This window comes from Salmo salar, chromosome ssa11, assembly GCF_905237065.1.
Source record: "Salmo salar chromosome ssa11, Ssal_v3.1, whole genome shotgun sequence".
Classification (NCBI taxonomy): domain Eukaryota; kingdom Metazoa; phylum Chordata; class Actinopteri; order Salmoniformes; family Salmonidae; genus Salmo; species Salmo salar.
This window is the reverse complement of record NC_059452.1, coordinates 22,079,261-22,090,624: the sequence shown is the minus strand read 5'-3', so window position 1 is coordinate 22,090,624 and position 11,364 is coordinate 22,079,261.

The following is an 11,364-nucleotide window of genomic DNA, read 5'->3' as shown; positions in this document are numbered from 1 at the left end:
TGGAAGACGGCGAGGATGTTAGTGAGGCCGTAGGGCATGACCCGGTATTCGTAGTGCCCTCGTGCGGTGATAAAGGCACAGCCCACTTGTTCAAGGGTCACTGGGATCAGAGGGAAATGGTTCTTGACTGTGACGTCATTCAGGGAATGGTAATCAATACATGGACGGAGACCACCGTCCTTTTTTCCAATGAAGAAGAAGCTGGACGCAGCCGGGGAAGAAGGACAAATATAACCGTTTGAGTGTTTCATCAATGTAATTCTCCATTGCCTCATTTTCCAGGATAGATGGGGGGGAAACACAGCCCTTCGGTGGGGACACTCCAGTGAGTAAGTCAATAGCACAGTCCCCTGGGCGATGTGGTGGCAGAGTGGAGGACTTGATTTTGCTGAAGACATTGCTGTACTGGGCGTATTCAGATGGTATGGTGGGTGGCACTGCAGAGGCAGAGTCCTCAATGTTGGTGGCTCACACCATCCACTCCCTGCAGCCATGGTGCGGAACTCGAGGGCATATTCAGCAGCTGAATTGCGTCCTTGTTGAAGTTCTATGACGAGGTCTCCTATAGGATGACCGGAGGAAGAGTTATCGAATACCTCTTTGAAGAGGGTGTGAAAATGGGTCTCGGATCCGAGTTCTGTGCTGTTGGCAGTCCATATGGCGGTGGCCCAATCCAGGGCTTTGCCTGTGAGTAGAGACAACAAAGTCCACCCTGCTCTTGTCGGTGGCAAAGTTAGTGGGGTTGTGCTCAATGTATTTGCTGCATTGCATCAGAAATCCCTCACATTTCCCAGGTAAACCGTCATATTTTCCAGGCATGGATATGAATGGAGGGCTCTGGGTTACGATACCTGGCATCGGAGGAGTAGGGATAGGCTAGCGGAGAAGATAGCAGATTTCCTCCATACACTCCTCTTGCTGGGTTAGGCGCCGCTGTAGCTCCGCTGAATCCATTCTGTTTTTAGGTGAGGTATTCTGTTATGAATACTCAGGAGAAAAAGGTGTAGATTCACGCAGAGAGCGCGGGAGGTGTTTATTTCGCCTTCGCAGAAGGCAGGAATCGTGGTCACAGGCAGACAATGGTCATACACAGGAAGGCAAACAGGCAGGTGAATCAAAACTAGGACTGAAGGCTATAACTGATTCTCACAAACGAGCTAGGAAAAAGTTTAGTAGAGTCAAAAACTAACAGTACCTCACAAAGGCACAAACAGAATGAACTAAACTAAATAAGGAGCTGATGAAACCAGGAGAGTAACTAACACAGGTGAAATCAATTAACAAAAAGACAGGGCTACGTTCAAGAACACAACGAAACAAGGCTACGTTCGAGAACACAACGAAACGGAACACAAGGTTGACTAAGAAAATAAATACAGAACCTTACAATGACATGCACTGTCAACTGTGGGACCTTATATAGACAGCTGTGTGCCTTTCCAAATCAAGTCTGAATACTTATGTAAATGTAGTATTTCCGTTGTTTTTTTATATACATTTTCAAAAATGTCTGAAAACCTGTTTTTGCTTTGTCATTATGGGGTATTGTGTTTTTATTTATTTATTCCGTTTTAAAATAAGGCTGTAACGTAACAAAATATGGAAAAAGTAAAGGGTTCTGAATACTTTACGAATGCACTGTACATGAAATGAAATGTCTACCAACCATAGCAGTCAATGTAATCAACACATTATATCAGTTCAATATTGTGCTTCAATCAACTAACAAAATAAGTTCCTACTCCCCATTTACAGTATAATCATGCCAGAAAGATACAGCATGCTAATTGTCTTCTTGCATCTTATTTTCTACAGTAAAATTATATCTGGCATAGTATGAATCCTGCTCAGTGTGTACAAGAGTAAATGATGGCAGACTCCCCATCTTGTCATTGGTGTATATAGGCAGAGGGAAAGACTGTTTCTGTGTGTGGCACCTGTCACTCGTGGTAAATATTGTGTTTCCTGTCTCCTCAACTGTTTTGGAAATTGGCTTGTCTTAACCCTGTGACCTCACGACCCCAGGCCTGGCAGGGTGTGTGTGTGTGTGTGTGTCTGTGTGTGTGTGTGCGTGCGTGCATGTTTGGCTGTGTGTGTGAGAAGGTGCATGCATGCATGTGTGCGTTCATGTGTGTGTATGTGGCAGTTGCAGTAAGAGAGAGCAGGCCCTGATGCTAGCTAGCTCAGAATGCCCTCCCCTGTCTCCCTGGCAGTAGTCAGGGCTGCCTGAGACATGGTTCACACTGACAGAGATTTTTATTTTTATTTTTTTTATTTCACCTTTATTTAACCAGGTAGGCTAGTTTAGAACAAGTTCTCATTTGCAACTGCGACCTGGCCAAGATAAAGCATAGCAATTCGACACATACAACAACACAGAGTTACGCATGGAATAAACAGAACATACAGTCAATAATACAGTAGAACAAAAGAAAACAAAAATCTATATACAGTGAGTGCAAATGAGGTAAGTTAAGGCAATAAATAGGCCATGGTGGTGAAGTAATTACAATATAGCAATTAAACACAGGAATGGTAGATGTGCAGAAGATGAATGTGCAAGTAGAGATACTGGGGTGCAAAGGAACAAGATAAATAAATAAATACAGTATGGGGATGAGGTAGGTAGATGGATGGGCTGTTTACAGATGGGCTATGTACAGGTGCAATGATCTGTGAGCTGCTCTGACAGCTGGTGCTTAAAACTATTGAGGGAGATATGAGTCTTCAGCTTCAGAGATTTTTGCAGTTCGTTCCAGTCATTGGCAGCAGAGAACTGGAAGGAAAGGCGGCCAAAGGAAGAATTGGCTTTGGGGGTGACCAGTGAGATATACCTGCTGGAGCGCGTGCTACGAGTGGGTGCTGCTATGGTGACCAATGAGCTGAGATAAGGCGGGGCTTTACCGAGCAGAGACTTGTAGATAACCTGTAGCCAGTGGGTTTGGTGACGAGTATGAAGCGAGGGCCACCCAACGAGAGCGTACAGGTCGCAATGGTGGGTAGTGTATGGGGCTTTGGTGACAAAATGGATGGCACTGTGATAGACTGCATCCAGTTTGTTGAGTAGAGTGTTGGAGGCTATTTTATAGATGACATCACTGAAGTCGAGGATCGGTAGGATGGTCAGTTTTACGAGGGTGTGTTTGGCAGCATGAGTGAAGGATGCTTTGTTGCGATATAGGAAGCCGATTCTAGATTTAATTTTGGATTGGAGATGCTTAATGTGAGTCTGGAAGGAGAGTTTACAGTCTAACCAGTTACCCAGGTATTTGTAGTTGTCCACGTATTCTAAGTCAGAGCCGTCCAGAGTAGTGATGCTGGACGGGCGAGCAGGTGCGGGCGGTGATCGATTGAATAGCATGCATTTAGTTTTAGTAGCGTTTAAGAGCAGTTGGAGGCCACGGAAGGAGAGTTGTATGGCATTGAAGCTCGTCTGGAGGTTAGTTAACACAGTGTCCAAAGAGGGGCCAGAAGTATACGGAATGGTGTCGTCTGCGTAGAGGTGGATCAGAGAATCACCAGCTTCAAGAGCAACATCATTGATGTATACAGAGAAGAGAGTCGGCCCGAGAATTGAACCCTGTGGCACACCCATAGAGACTGCCAGAAGTCCGGACAACAGGCCCTCCGATTTGACACACTGAACTCTATCAGAGAAGTAGTTGGTAAACCAGGCGAGGCAATCATTTGAGAAACCAAGACTGTCAAGTCTGCCAATAAGAATGTGGTGATTGACAGAGTCGAAAGCCTTGGCCAGGTCGATGAATACGGCTGGACAGTAATGTGTCTTATCGATGGAGGTTATGATGTCGTTTAGGACCTTGACCGTGGCTGAGGTGCACCCATGACCAGCTCTGAAACCAGATTGCATAGCGGAGAAGGTACAGTGGGATTCGAAATGGTCGGTAATCTGTTTGTTAACTTGGCTTTCGAAGACCTTAGAAAGACAGGGTAGAATAGATATAGGTCTATAGGTCTGATTGATTGCTTCTGTGGACAGGTGTCTTTTATACAGGTAACAAGCTGAGATTAGGAGCACTCCCTTTAAGAGTGTGCTCCTAATCTCAGCTCATTACCTGTATAAAAGACACCTGGGAGCCAGAAATCTTTCTGATTGAGAGGGGGTCAAATACTTATTTCTCTCATTAAAATGCAAATCCATTTATAACATTTTTGACATGCGTTTTTCAGGATTTTTTTGTTGTTATTCTGTCTCTCACTGTTCAAATAAACCTACCATTAACATTATAGACTGATCATTTCTTTGTCAGTGAGCAAATGTACAAAATCAGCAGGCGATCAAATACTTTTTTCCCTCACTGTATTTGGAGGGCGAGTTAGTTAGGATGACATCTATGAGGGTGCCCATGTTTACGGATTTGGGGTTGTACTTGGTAGGTTCATTGATAATTTGTGTGAGATTGAGGGCATCAAGCTTAGATTGTAGGATGGCCGGGGTGTCAAGCATGTCCCAGTTTAGCACGAGCTCAGAAGATAGATAGGGGGGCAATCAATTCACATATGGTATCGAAGGCACAGCTGGGGGCAGAGGGAGGTCTATAGCAAGCGGCAACAGTGAGAGACTTGTTTCTGGAAAGGTGAATTTTTAGAAGTAGAATTTCGAATTGTTTGGGTACAGACTTGGATAGTAATACAGAACTCTGCAGGCTATCTTTGCAGTAGATTGCAACACCGCCCCCTTTGGAAGTTCTATCTTGGCGGAAAATGTTATAGTTAGCGATGGAGATTTCAGGGTTTTTGGTTTTTGGAGATAAGTGATTCCTGCTCTGCTCTGACTGCTCCATACTCGGGCCATTTCAGAAGGCTATGCCAACTGACCACCGCCACCCAACTCCCCAGGCAGGGACCCCCTAGTAGGAGGAAAGACCTGTACCAACCAATGGAGAGAGGAGGGAGATTATCTCCATGTTACTAAGATTGCCCCTATAAAAGTTACAAAATTATTGACTGTCCAGAGATTGACTACAACATTCTCTACAGTGAATGCTTGAAACAAAATTACATTCTAAATGCTATGCTTACACACTATATAATCATGCTGTCTTTGGGCATGTCTAGTGTAGTCTAATATACATATGTGCATGTGTGTATGTAGTTAGTCACAGGAGTGCAGAAATCAGGGGCTGAAGAAGGGGAGCAGTTAACCTCCCTGAGTGGTTGGAGATACAGAACAAATTAGTCATTAGGGAACTCCACCGAGACCTCCTCTCCTCCCTCTATCCAGATTAGAATTGTCTACGATGCGCTAACAAGCAGGGAACATGATAATGTGCTCTCTCTCTCTCTCTCACACACACACACACACACACACACACACACACACACACACACACACACACACACACACACACACACACACACACACACACACACACACACACACACACACACACACACACACACACACACAAACCATTTGAGTTCTGTCAATTGTATAAAGACTCATTTCCTGAAGTTGGAAGACAGTCTATTTTCTCCTGAGAGAAGGCCTTCAGACTAGAATATGTAATGTGCTGAATACCACACAGAATCATGGGCATGATAAGCACACACTCATTTCACCTGAATAATGTACTGAAAACAAATCACTGTCTTCTCACCAGTTCTTTATCCAGGCGGCCATTGGTTCAGAAAACCTCCATTCTGATCAAGGAGTCACTTCCAGAGCCAAAATAAGCATACTTAAGCTAGGTCTCAGTGATCAGTGTGTGTTTGTGCATACTGTATGCAAGTGTGTGAGTGTGTAAGTGTGTGTATGTGAGCCAAAATGACATCACAGTGGGCCAGGTGGCCAAACGTGTGCCGTCTCAGTCAGTGTCCAATTAAGTTGCGGTAACTTCCACCCTGACATCCGGCTGTATTACAGTCAGAGACACGGAGCAGCGTCCAAACACAACATCTCTCTGTTTCTACTGGCACCCTCCATACTGCAGCCCTGGACAACTCTCATCAGCTATCAACTCTCTTACAGTACAGCAGCTGTGTGTGTGTGTGTGTGTGTGTGTGTGTGTGTGTGTGTGTGTGTGTGTGTGTGTGTGTGTGTGTGTGTGTGTGTGTGTGTGTGTGTGTGTGTGTGTGTGTGTGTGTGTGTGTGTGTGCATGTTCAGTGCGTTCGGAAAGTATTCATTTTGTTACGTTACAGCCTTATTCTAAAATGGATTCAATATTTTTCCCCCTCATCAATCTACACACAATACCCCATAATGACAAAATTAAAAACAGAAATATCACAATTACATAAGTATTTAGACCCATTACTAAGTACTTTGTTGAAGCACCTTTGGCAGCGATTACAGCCTTGAGTCTTCTTGGGTATGACGCTACAAGCTTGGCCCACCTGTACTTGGGGAGTTTCTCCTATTCTTCTCTGCATATCCTCTCAAGCTCTGTCAGGTTGGATGGGGAGCGTCGCTGCACAGCTATTTTCAGGTCTGTCCAGAGATGTGCTATCGGGTTCAAGTCCGGGCTCTGGCTGGGCCACTTAAGGACATTCAGAGACTTGTCCCGAAGCGACTCTTGCTTTGTCTTGGCTGTGTGCTTAGGGTCATTGTCCTGTTGGAAGGTGAACCTTCCACCCAGTCCGAGGTTTCATCAATTATCTCTCTGTACTTTGCTCCGTTCATCTTTCCCTCAATCCTGACTAGTCTCCCAGTACCTGCTGCTAAAGAACATCCCCACAGCATGATGCTTCCACCACTACGCTTCACCGTAGGGATGGTGCCAGGTTTCCTCCAGACATGACAGTTGGCATTGATGGCAAATACTTCAATCTTGGCTTCATCAGACCAGAAAAATCTTGTTTTTTCATGGTCTGAGAGTCCTTTAGGTGCCTTTTGTCAAACTCCAAGCGGGCTGTCATGTGCCTTTTACTGAGGAATGGCTTCCGTCTGGCCACTCTACAATAAAGGCCTGATTGCTGGAGTACTGCAGAGATGGTTGTCCTGTTGGAAGGTTCTCCCATCACCACAAAGGAACTCTGGAGCTGTGTCAGAGTGACCATTGGGTTCTTGGTCACCTCCCTGACCAAGGCCCTTCTCCCCTGATTGCTCAGTTTGGCCGGGCAGCCAGCTCTAGGAAGAGTCTTAGCAGTTCCAAACTTCTTCCATTTAAGAATGATGGAGGCCACTGTGTTCTTGTGGACCTTCAATGCTGCAGAAATGTTTTGGTACCCTTCATCAGATCTGTGCCTACGGACAATTCCTTCAACCTCATGGCTTGGTTTTTGCTCTGACATGCACTGTCAACTGTGGGACCTTATATAGACAGGTGTGTGCCTTTCCAAATCATGTCCAATCAATTGAATTTACCACAGGTGGACTCCAATCAAGTTGTAGAAACACCTCAAGGATGATCAATGGAAACAGGACGCACCTGAGCTCAATTTCAAATCTCATAGCAAAGGGTCTGAATACTTATGTAAATAAGATATTTCTGTTTTTTATTTTTTATATATTTGCAAACATTTCTTAAAACATGTTTTCGCTTTGTCATTATGGGGTATTGTGTGTAGATTGATGACGATTTTGTATTTATTTATCAATTTTAGAATAAGGCTGTAACGTAACAAAATGTGGAAAAAGTCAACGGGTCTGAATACTTTCCGAATGCACTGTATGTGTGTGTGTCTGTACAGTAAAGCAGCAGAAGTGAAATACTGTATGTAGTTATCATTTACCCAAAGCAATCACAGTACTCATTACCAAGGGGAGGGTGATCTCACACATGTCAAAATAAATATTTGTGTCTGTGTGTAAGTGTGTGTGTGTGTGTGTGTATGTTTGTACATGCTTGTGTTTGTGCGTGTTTACAGAAGGCAGAGTAGCATGTAGCCTATGTGGTGTGTGTGCATCTGTTACATTCCCACAGTGAGTTAGAATGGATTTTCCGCGATTGAGAGGGAAATTATGCTGATGTCGAATGCAATTGGCGAGTTTGAGTGCTTTTTCCAACCCCCAAGGAATTGACATGCCATTGTTGATCAAAAGAGTCTCTGTAAGTTATACCAGACCTGGACAAGCAGGAAGCGACTACCTACCTGGCAAACAACACTGTCAATATGCTTCTACTTTCTGGAATGAACAGTTTTCAAGATGCAAGTACTAACTATATATTTTGGTCAGCAATTCAGAGAACTTCTCTAACCCCCTCTTCATCACCATCACTTTGTCCATTATACGAGGGTTGATTGTAAACAAGGCCTAACAGAGTGGTTCTCTAACTGCTAACCTAGTATGCACGTCATCCCGCTAGGCATTATATTAGTCTCAGTGGATACAATCAGTCTGTGTGACGGGAAAAACCCATGATGGTCTGAACCTAGTGACTCACCATTGGCCTAGTTATTCACGTACATGCATCACTTAGTGATAGTGACGCAAAATGATTCTCAACATTACATTGCTCACCAAGAATTCCCTGGATGTCACCATCGCCAAACAGAGTAAACAATGGGGAAAACAACGAGTCATCCTTTCGTGACAACCCAGTGTTTCTCCGTGGTAACCAGGAAGTTTTAGAGGACTACTTTAGGGCGGAGGAATGGGGTGTTAGGGCCGTCCCATAGGGATAGCAGGGATATGAGGACAACGAGAATTTGTCATTTCAGAATAGAAGAACCCCAGAGTGTAAACAGTGGCTGTGTGTTAGGACAAGACAGGGCTCGGCTCCTGCCAAGAGCCAAGGCTCTCTGAGCTCACAGACTACTATTAAACAACCTACACTCAGAGAGAGAGAGAGCCTATGACCTCCACCCCACATCCTCCTGGGTGGTCCCTGTTTCAGGGAGTATAAAAGACTGACAAACAGGCCGACTGTAAACTGTAAACCAGCCCTACAATACACTGGGCCAAAATACAGCTAGGACTGGCCATGGAAACACTAGCTGCTGCTGGTGAGGGCGGGGGAAAGAAGTGACTGAGAAACAGAGAAGGAGAACAATAAAATACCTGACCCAACTGTAACGGAAGAACACAGGGAGGATCGGGAAAAATAAGTAGAGCGAGATATAGCAGAGTCATCAAGTTCTGTCCAGGTTCTGCTTAATGCCTCTATTCAGACCACTGTGTGTTGTAGAGCGATTAACATTATAGACCAATTAACATCACATACAGTACAGTAAAAGTAGCACCTCCACAACTACCTGCAGGCCTGTTGTTATACTGTAATGTAGAATCAGGCCTGGTACACACTGGGCTGCAGAGGGGAGGAAATGACACAATTTGCCCCTGATTCCAACTGTCAAACATGAGGATGTGGACAGATGTTGACCCTTAAGATGAAAGAGAGCAGGGTAACTCAGAGTAGTCACCAAAACTACTGTACCCTGTATGTCTGTAGTCTGTGGTTAGGGTTGGGGTTAGGACTCTGCTTCTGGGATAGATTTGGGGCGGCTCAATGACAATAGTTCATAGTTTAGGCTTCCCTGGTGGATATACGACCTGGAACTACGACGTGTGGTTAGATTATTTCTGTTCCTCTGAATCTGATAGCTCAGTGGTCTGGAATGGGAGTTGATCGTTCAGAAATGTCTCAACTCCCCAGTGGATATCCATGTTGTAGTTGTGAAAGAGGATTGGTTCTCATTGACTTCCTAAAGTGCAAAATGTAGATAACACATGACACAACAAGAAGAGCAGGCAGGCGCTCATTCTCCCTTACCACCAGGACATTCAAACAAACAAGCAGAACCTCACATCCTGCCCACCAGGACATGCCATGCTCTGTCATACAGCGGAGGAGAACATCACAGGGCATTCTCTCTCTGTGTGTGTGTGTGTGTGTGTGTGTGTGTGTGTGTGTGTGTGTGTGTGTGTGTGTGTGTGTGTGTGTGTGTGTGTGTGTGTGTGTGTGTGTGTGTGTGTGCCAACCCCTAACCAGGGTGGAGGTTTCCAAATGGTCAGTCCGAAAAATACTAGTGTCCTGGTTGTGTCGCCTTGACAACAATGACGCCATATTCAACATGACAGCTGGATGATATTCTTTTGCCACCCAGAGGGACACTGGAAACAAACACACACACACACTAAAGCACACGCACCACAATTTGCAATGGTTCAATTCAAATGCATTGTGTTTTATTTATTTAATGTACTCATAATTCAACAATGAATACAATGTTCAGACCCTGCCCATGTGTCTGAGCTGGAACGTCCAGGACACGCGGACTTCCGCCTCCACCTGACCTATCCATGATGCCACCGTCCATGGTACAGCCTGGACAAATAGCTGGATATATTCGCTTATTTTTTGTTAAATGGATCAATCTTAGCAGAAGCAAGTCACACTTCTAGTCTTTGCTTTGTTGTCCCCCATGATGAAATCAGGGAGGGGACTGTTGATCTGTCTCCGTCGTCTTTTTGATCGTACTTTAGTCACACGCGATATCTCAGACAGCACTGGCCTGACTTTGACGTGTTGCCATGGAGATCTGGCATTTACAAAATTACACTGACTGGCCCAAGGCGGGAGCTAGAGTAATTAACTGAAATGTGTTGGTCACACGCAATATCTCAACTGGCCCAAGGGGGGCGCTGCATCATTCATGGGAGATGACATTTAATGTTAGCACTGTATCATATTCAGTCACACACACAAACGCACGTCTCTTCATAGACTTCAATTCCTATGACAGCCATGCAGACCTTTTTGACTATATGAGTCTCTGTGTTGAACAAACCAGCCTTTCATCCTCCCCTTCTAGTTGTCCTGCTTTCCTCCACTTATTCTCCTCCCTAATTCCTCCCCTTTTCTTCTTCCTCCTCTTCCTCCTCTTCCTCCACCTCCTCTCCTCCCCCTCTCCCCACTCCACCTCCCCCTCCGGGGCTCTCGGGTTACCCCACGTTACAGGGCCAGACAAGCTGGGGATTCTTTCAACAAGCAAATTACAGGCAATTAGGAGCCCAAAGGATAACATTCAGAATGCAGGGGAGGGCTGGGGAGAGGACTGGGGAGAGGGCTGAGGACAGGGCTGGGGAAAGGGCTGGGGAGAGGGCTGAGGACAGGGCTGGGGAAAGGGCTGGGGAGAGGGCTGAGGACAGGGCTGGGGAAAGGGCTGGGGAGAGGGCTGAGGACAGGGCTGGGGAAAGGGCTGGGGAGAAGACTGAGAAGAGGGCTGAGGAGAGGGCTGGGGCAGGCTGGGGAGAGGACTGGGTAGAGGGCTGGGGTGGGCTGGGGAGAGGACTGGGTAGAGGGCTGGGTAGAGGGCTGGGGTGGGCTGGGGAGAGGACTGGGTAGAGGACTAGGGAGAGGACTGGAGAGAGGGCAGGGGAGAGGACTGGAGAGAGGGCTGGGGAGAGGGCTGGGGTGGGCTGGGGAGAGGACTGGGTAGAGGGCTGGGTAGAGGGC